We start from the raw sequence: 8,980 nt of genomic DNA, 5'->3' as shown, positions 1-8,980 counted from the left end.
CTCCTTATGATTAACAAATTACAAATATTTGAATCTACGGACTCTATTATTTATTTAATTGTCTATTAATTAAATAATAGATCTGCCATTTAATTGCATTAATTATATATAAAAGTATTTATGTCCAAAGTTGATTGGACCTAGGACATAATACTTACATTAGTATCTAGAGGGAAAGAAAACAAAAGTGATTCCCTTAGAGGCAACGAGCGAAATGGAAGCAGCTTAAATCGTGAAATTGGGGTTGTGGGAGAGCAATACAAGTGTCGTGCTACCAGGTGAAGCAGCACGAATGCTGCACCCTAGATGGCAAAATTCCAATAGCCGAAAGCATCACTAGCTTATGCTCTGACCTAAGTAGCATGGACACATGGAATCCTCTGTGAATCAGCAAGGACCATCCTGCCAGGATAAATACTCCTGGGTAACCAATAGCGAAGTAGTACCGTGAGGGAAGGGTGAAAAGAACCCCCATTGGGGAGTGAAATAGAATATAAAATCGTAAGCTCCCAAGTAGTAGAAGGAGCTAGGTCTTTGACTACATGCCTATTGAAGAATGAGCTGACAACTCATAGGTAGTGGCTTGGTTAAGAGAGCCCATCGGAGCCGCAAAGAAATTAAGTCTTCATAGGACGATTGTCACTGTTTATGGGCCCGAACCTTGGTGATCTATCCATGACCAGGATGAAGCTTGGGTGAAACTAAGTGGAGGTCCAAACTGACTGAAGTTGAAGAATTAGCAGATGAGTTGTGGTTAGGGATGAAATGCTACTCGAACCCAAAGCTAGTTGGTTCTACCCGAAAGGCATTCAGGCGCAGCAGTTGACTTGACATCTAGGAATAAAGCACTATTTTGGTGTGGGCTGCGAGACTGGTACCAAATCGAGGCAAACTCTGAATACTAGATATGACCTCAAAATAACAGGGGTCAAGGTCAGCAAATGAGATGATAGGGGATAAGCTTCATCATCGAGAGAGAAACAGCACAGATCACCAGCTAAGGCCCCTAAATGATTGCTCAGTGATAAAGGAGGTAGGCGTGCAAGGATAGCCAAGAGATTTGCCTAGAAGCAGCTAACTTTGAAAGAGTGTGTAATAGCTCACTAATCAAGCGCTCTTACGTGGAAGATGAATGAGGCTAAGCGATCTGTCGAAGCTGTGGGATGTAAAAATACATCGATAGGGTAGCATTTCACCTTAGAAGGAAGCCCTGGCGCGAGCAGTGGTGGACGAAGCGGAAGTGAGAATCTCGGCTTGAGTAACGCAAACATTGGTGAGAATCCAATGACCCGAAACCTAAGGGTTCCTCCACAAGGTTCATCCGCGGAGGATGAGTCAAGGTCTAAGATCAGGTTGAAAGGCATACTCGATGGACAACATGTGAATATTCCTGTACTATCCCTTGTTGGTCCCGAGGGATGGAGGAGGCTGGGTTAGTTGAAAGCTAGTTATCGGTTCAAGAACGTAAGGTGCCTCTACTTTTTCAGGGTAAGAAAGGGTAGAGAAAATGCCTCGAGACAATGTTCGAGCACCAGGTGCTACGGTGTTGAAGTAATCCACGCCACACTCCTAGGAAAAGTTCGAAGGACCTTTAAACAAAAGGGTACCTATACCTAAAATCGACACAGGTGGGCAGGTAAAGAATACCTAGGGGTGCTAGACATCTCTCTCTAAGGAACTCGGCAAAATAGCCCCGTAACTTTGGGAGAAGGGGTTCCTCCTTACAAAGGGAGTCGCAGTGACTAGGCCTGGGTGACTATTTACCAACAACATAGGTCTCTGCAAAGTCGTAAGACCATGTATAGGGGTTGATACCTGGCTAGTGTCGGAAGGTAAAGGAAATTGGTGACCTTATGATAGGAGAGTCGAGGACCAAAGCCCTGATGAATGGAGTTCGTAACTATAACGATCCTAAGGTAGCGAAATTCCTTATCCGATAAGTTCCGACCCGCACGAAAGGCGTAACGATCTGGGTACTGTCTAGGAGAGAGGCTCAGTGAAATAGACAAGTCTGTGAAGATGTGGACTACCTGCACCTGGATAGAAACACCCCATGAAGCTTCACTATTCCCTGGGATTGGGTTTGGGCCTTTCCTGCACAGCTTAGGTGGAAGGCGAAGGCCTCCTTCGGGGAGGCCCGAGCCATCAGTGAGATACCACTCTGGAAGAGGTAGAATTCTAACCTTGTGTCAAGACCTAGGGGCCAAGGAATAGTCTCAGGTAGATAATTTCTATAGGGTGTAGGCCTCCTGAAAGGTAATGGAGGCATGCAAAGGTTTCCTCGGGCCGAATGGAGATTGGCCCTCGTGTGCAAAGGCAGAAGGGAGCTTGACTACAAGACCCACCTGTCGAGCAGGGACGAAAGTTAGCCTTAGTGATCCGACAATGCCAAGTGGAAGGGTCATCGCTCAATGAATAAAAGTTACTCTAGGGATAACAGGCTGATCTTTCCCAAGAGCTCATATCGACGGGAAGGTTTGGACCTCGATGTCGGCTCTTCGCCACCTGGAGCTGTAGTATGTTCCAAGGGTTGGGTTGTTTCCCTATTAAAGCGATACGTGAGCTGGGTTTAGAATGTTGTGAGATAGTTCAGTCCATATCTGGTGTAGGAGTTAGAGAATTGAGAGGACCTTTCCCTAGTATAAGAGGACCAGGAAGGATGCACCTCTAGTGTACTAGTTATTGTCCCCATAGTAAACACTGGGTAGCCAAGTGCGGAGCAGATAACTGCTGAAAGTATCTAAGTATTTAGCCCACCCTAAGATGAGTGCTCTCCTATTTTGACTTTCCCAGAGCTTCCGGTACCATAGCTGAGACAACGATGATTTCTCTACCCCTGCGGGGATGGAGTGACAGAAGTTTTGAGAATCCAAGAGAAGGTTACGGTGAGACAAGCCATTTATCATTACGATAGGTGTCAAGCGAAAGTGCAGTGACGTATGTAGCTGAGGCATTCTAATTGACCGGCAGACTTGAACCTTTTTCCTACTTGCCCTGGTTAATTCGATCAGGCACTCGCCATCTATTTTCATTGTTCAAATCTTTAACAACATGAAAAACCATTATTCAACTCTTTGAAAACATGAAAAAACCAAAAGCTCTGCCTTTCCTCTCTATCCATCCAAGGGATGGAAAGGCAGAGGCCTTTGGTGTCCCCTCCAGTCAAGAATTGGGGCCTCACAATCACTAGCCAATAGGTTTTTCTCTCATGCCTTTCTTCGTTCATGGTTTGATATTCTGGTGTCCTAGGCGTAGAGGAACCACACCAATCCATCCTGAACTTGGTGGTTAAACTCTACTACGATGACGATACTGTAGGGGAGGTCCTGCGAAAAAATAGCTCGATGCCAGGATGATAAAAAGCTTAACATCTTTCATTCTTAATCCTTTTTCAACAAAAAAATGAAAAATCAAAAGGTCATCATATGCAAAACCCCAATTATGACATCCCTTCTCTCCCATTTCACACCTTGGAATGTACTGTTCTTATAGAGATAAACGTGCTTTCACATCTTCTTAACCCGAAATGAAATGGCTGGGGAGGGGAGAGGAAAGGTTTCTTTTTTTTAGGGTACTCTCGGGAGCAGATCCAGTGGCGATAGGGTGGGCCCTGTAGCTCAGAGGATCAGAGCACGTGGCTATGAACCACTGTGTTAGGGGTTTGAATCCCTCCTCACCCACAATCGACCCAAAATAAAAGGGAAGTACCTTTCCCTCTGGGGGTAGGAAAATCATGATTGGGATAGCGGACCAAAAGCTATGGAACTTGGGTGTGGTTTTTTGGAAAGGCTTTTTCTTTTTATTTATTATTTATTATTTATCGTGAATGATGGAATCATTACAAATAGTATGCCCCCGACCGATCCATGTATTTTTTTGTTTTATGTCCCGTAACTCTTCCTCAGCCAGGCTTGGACAGAATAGCAGAGCAAGCACAAGTATTAGTAGCATAAGAAAAATGCCTTCCACGTCATTAATATGTTTGCTCGCGACAATTGTGAACTCTTGGGAGAATCGATGACTGCATCAAAGATGCAGTGCTAGTACATCTAAGAATTCTTAATTGGCTAGTTGTAAATAGCCCCAGGGCTATGGAACAAAGGATTATCCCAGACTTACACCGAGGTATTGACGGTGATTTTCAAATCTCACAGAACAGAATGTGATACGATGAGATAGAAACAAAGATAGGGAACAGGTTACCCACTCTTAACAGTCAAAGAGAGCCCCGTTATTCTGAATTTGTTAATTCAGAATGAATCAAATCTTCCCAAGTAAGATTCGAACCTACAACCAATCGGTTAACATTCGACCACTCTACCCCTGAACTACTAAGGAACAATGGGAGATTAGATCTCATAGAGTTCAATTCCCGTTCTCAACCCATGACCAATGTGAGCTTGAAGTTTCCTTCGTAACTTCCGAAACTTCTTCGTAGTGGCTCCCTTCCATGTCTCATTTCAGGGGGAACCTCAAAGTGGCTCTATTTCATTATATTTTATCCATATCCCAATTCCATTCGTTTCTGGTCTATCTCTTTCTATTTCTTTTTCTATATATGGAAAGTTCAAAAATCATCATATAATAATCCAAAAATTGCAGCAGAAAAGAAATAAGGGAGGTTTGTGATGATTTCTCAATCTTTTCTACTATGTAATCTAGTATCCTTATGCATGAAGATAATCAATTCGGTCATTGTGGTCGGACTCTATTATGGATTTTTGCCCACATTCTCCATAGGCCCTCTATCTCTTCCTTATCCGAGCTCAGGTTATGGAAGAAGGAATCGAGAAGAAGGTATCAACAACAACTTGTTTTATTACGGTACAACTCATGGTGTTTATATCGATCTATTATGTGCCCCTGCATCTAGCATTGGGTAGACCTCATACAATAACTACCCTAGCTCTACCATATCTTTCGTTTCATTTTTATTATGGATCTACTACCAGGAATTCAATGCGTAATTTTAGCATTCAATGTGTATTCCTGAATAATCTCATTTTTCAATTATTCAACCATTTCATTTTACCAAGTTCAATGTTAGTCAGATTAGTCAACATTTATATGTTTCGATGCAACAACAAGATGTTATTTGTAACAAGTAGTTTTGGTGGTTGGTAAATTGGGCATGATAAGTGTGTTTTTGCACACTTATTTAGGTCACAAACATGACTTAATTACGAATAAAATGATTGAATTGTGACTTAATTTCATTACATATGTGAATTCTAGGTAACACCGACGAACATGGTGAAATACATTAGAAAAGACGCGAAAAAGGACTAAAATGACACAAAGTGAAATTTCAAGGACCAAGGTGCAATTACCCAAAAGTTGATCCGATGAACAAATCAAGAAATTGAGTTTCCCAAATACAAATTGATCACATTTTGGGATGATGGAATGTGAAGAATGAAGAAAAGATGCAAAGAAGTGGAAGATTAAAGTAAAAGGACCAATTTGTAAGAAATGAAAGATTAATTCTACCATGCGGTCACATGGTAGAAACGTCGTGCGGCCGCACGAAGTGATGTATGGTATTGAACTGGAAAAAAAGGATAACCATGCGGCCGCACGGATTAAAACCATGCGATCGCATGGTACAATTTCAGCGTGAATTTTTTCTTTCCTTATACGATTGAAATACTTATGGTAACCTAATTTTCCACAAGATATAAATATAAGAAACATTCCAGAGATGCCGAGAATGTAATTGGAGGCTGAAAAACAACTCTTGGAGAGGATTTAAGCGCAAGAACAAAGATTGGCATGAAGAACTTCAAGATTTATTCAAGTTTTATAACCCGGTGATGTCTTATATACAAACTTTGATGTATTTTGTTATTTTAAGCATGCTAGGCTAGATTTTTATTATGCTAGGAGAGCGATGACCCATGTGATTTGAATTTTAATATTATAGTTTTGCAATTTGACGTTAAGACACAATTTTTATTATGTTGAATGATTTATATACAATTAATGTTTCCGCAATTAAGGGCTCGTAATTGTGTGAATTTAAGTGATTTATTCTTGCATTCGAGAGAATTGGAATAGATTTGACATAATATAAATCATCGTAGTGTCTGATAGTGGATAGAAATATACCACTATGCTCTACGTGAATCTTTAAATGTTCATAAAATCGCATGCATTTTTACATATGCTCGTCATAGAAATATAGACCGGTGGTATGTAGAGATAGGTTTGATACATCTCGAGAGAGAGTATTGGATAGACTTAGGAACATTGATTCGTCAAAATTAAAATGTGTTGTCATATTGTAAAACTAGGGTTTAAAGTGATAATTGCATGGGAACTCGTGATCCTAGTGTATTTCATTCCTAATAATTATAACAAAGGCGTTCTTAACTTTTAGATTTCATTTTTGAGTTTAATTTATTGTTTTGCATATTAATTTCAATTTAATCATAAAAAAATTGTATAATTGAGGTTCAATTAGGTCTACATTCAATTTGGTAATTTAGTTTGGGTTAAGGCTAAGGTAGATAAAATTTGAACTAATCAATCTCTGTGAGATGATATTCGGACTCATTGAATCCACTTTATTACTTGTTAACGAACCGTAAACTTGCGATAGTTTAAAATGGAAAGAAATAATTTCGTGAATAAGGCACATTCTATTCATGAAATGGCTTGGATTGGTATTAGTCTGGATATGGCAAAATCATCCTATTAGATCGAATAAATACATTTGTTCTAATAAGTACCTTATGTCAGAATTGAGAAATTCTACGGCTTGGATCTTTAGTATTCTCATATTTCTTACCTGTATCTACTATTTAGGTAGAATACCGTCACCCATTCTTACTAAGAAATGGAAAGAAACCTTAAAAATGGAAGAAAAGGTGGAAAGTGATGAAGAAGGAGATGTAGAAATAGAAACAACTTACGAAATGAAGGGAACTAAACAAGAACAAGACAGATCCACCGAAGAAGATCGTTCTCCTTCCTTTTTTCGAAAGAAAAAGAGGATCCAAACAAAATCATGAAATGGAAGAAATCCGAGTGAATGGAAAGGAAAAAAACATAGGATGAATTCCACTTTTGATTAATAGAGACAGGCTCTAAAAATAGTCCAGTTTATGAAGATTCTTATCTGATGAATATCAATGAAAATCACGACAATTCCAAATTCAAAATACTTATCAAAAAATCGAAAAATAAAGACCTTTTTTGTTTTTGGTTTGAAAAACCTCTTGTGACTCTTCTTTTTTATTCTAACTGTTGGAATAGACCATTTCGATACATAAAAAATAATCGGTTTGAAGATGCTGTCAGAAATGAAACGTCACAATATTTTTTTGACACATGCCAAAGTGCTGGAAAGGAAAGAATGTCTTTTACATATCCACCCAGTTTGTCAACTTTTGGAAAAATGATAAAAAGAAGGATATCTCTGCCTACACTAGAAAAATTCTCATCTAATGAGTTCTACAATCATTGGGTATATACCGAAAAAGAAAAAAGTAATAATTTAAACAAAGAATTTGTAAATCAAATTCAAGCTCTAGACAAAGAGTCTCTTTTTTTGAACATACTCGAAACAAGGACTAGGTTGTGTGATGACAATACTACAAACGAATACTTAACCAAAATATATGATCCTTTCTTGAACGGACCATATTGGAGAACAATAACAAAAAGCGTTTCACCTTCAATCATAAAAATAAAATAAAAAAACTTCGATAGACAATTTCGTAGAGAATGTTGGATAAATCGGATTCATGGTATCATTCTTTTTGAGACCGATTACCAAAAAATTGAACAGAAAATAGATCGATTTGATAAAAAACCATTATCAACCGAAATTGTTGATTTCTTAACTTTCATCAATGAACTTGGTAAAGAATCAGGATCAATTTCAAATTCTAGGGTCTTTCTGTATTTTCAGATAAAGAAGAAGGAAGAATAGATTCAGAAAAAGGAACAAAATATTTGAAATATTTTAAAAATAGAATTGTAACTGATACTAATGTTCAAAAAATTAGTAAAAAATCGATTCGAATAAAAGAAATCAGTAAAAAAGGACCTCACTGGTTATACAAATTAACCAGTGAGTTGGAACAAGAAGTAGGAGAAGACCAAGAAAATAGACCATTAGATCATGAAATTCGTTCAAGAAAAGCCAAACGTGTAGTAATTTTTATTGGCAACAAGGAGCATACTGAGGATACTAATCCTCCTAATCAAACAAACGAAGTAGCTTTGATATGCTATTCACAACAATTAGATTTTAGGCAAGGCATAATAAAAGGTCCTATATGTGCTCAAAGGCGTAAAATAGTTATTTGGGAACTGTTTCAAGCAAATGTGCATTCCCCTCTTTTTTTGGACAGATTAAAAAAATCCCTTCTTTTTTCTTTTGATATCTCTAGGCCAATTAAAAAAAAATTAGAAATTGGGTAGGGAGGGGGTCAGCATTCAAAATTGTAGAGAATACAAAAGAGCAAACAAAAAGAGAAGGAAAAAATAGAGAAGAACAAAAAAGAAGAGAACAAAAGAGAGGAGAACGTGTGAATAGAGATAGCGGAGTCCTGGGATACCATTCCATTTGCGCAAGGAATAAGAGGTTCCATGTTAATAAATATCAATCTCTTTTTAGAAAATATATTCTATTACCTTCATTGATAATAGGGAAAAATATTGGACGTATGTTATTATTGCAACTTCCTGAATGGTATGAGGATTTAGAGGAATGGAATAGGGAGATGCATGTTAAATGTACATATAATGGTGTTCAATTGTCCGAAATAGAATTTCCACAAAATTGGTTGACAGATGGTATTCAAATAAAAATTTTATTTCCTTTCTGTCTAAAACCTTGGCATAGATCTAAACTCCAATTCTCTCATAAAGATCTAATAATGAAAAAAAAAAAAAACGGATAATTTTTGTTTTTTAACAGTTTTGGGAATGGAAACCGAACTTCCTTTTGGTTCTCCTAGAAAACGACCCT

At 38.2% G+C, this 8,980-nt stretch overlaps 2 pseudogenes; one reads left to right on the top strand and one right to left on the bottom strand.

Moving 5' to 3' along the window:
* Positions 1–1,197: 1,197 nt before the first annotated feature.
* On the bottom strand, positions 1,198–3,378 carry LOC111366230 (annotated as a pseudogene).
* A 1,250-nt stretch (positions 3,379–4,628) lies between these two features.
* LOC111366229 lies at positions 4,629–8,407 on the top strand (annotated as a pseudogene).
* The last annotated feature ends 573 nt before the right edge of the window (positions 8,408–8,980 follow it).

This window comes from Olea europaea, chromosome 17 (assembly GCF_002742605.1).
Source record: "Olea europaea var. sylvestris chromosome 17, O_europaea_v1, whole genome shotgun sequence".
Taxonomy (NCBI): domain Eukaryota; kingdom Viridiplantae; phylum Streptophyta; class Magnoliopsida; order Lamiales; family Oleaceae; genus Olea; species Olea europaea.
Note: the sequence above shows the minus strand (reverse complement) of the source record. Positions and strands in the feature narration are given on the sequence as shown.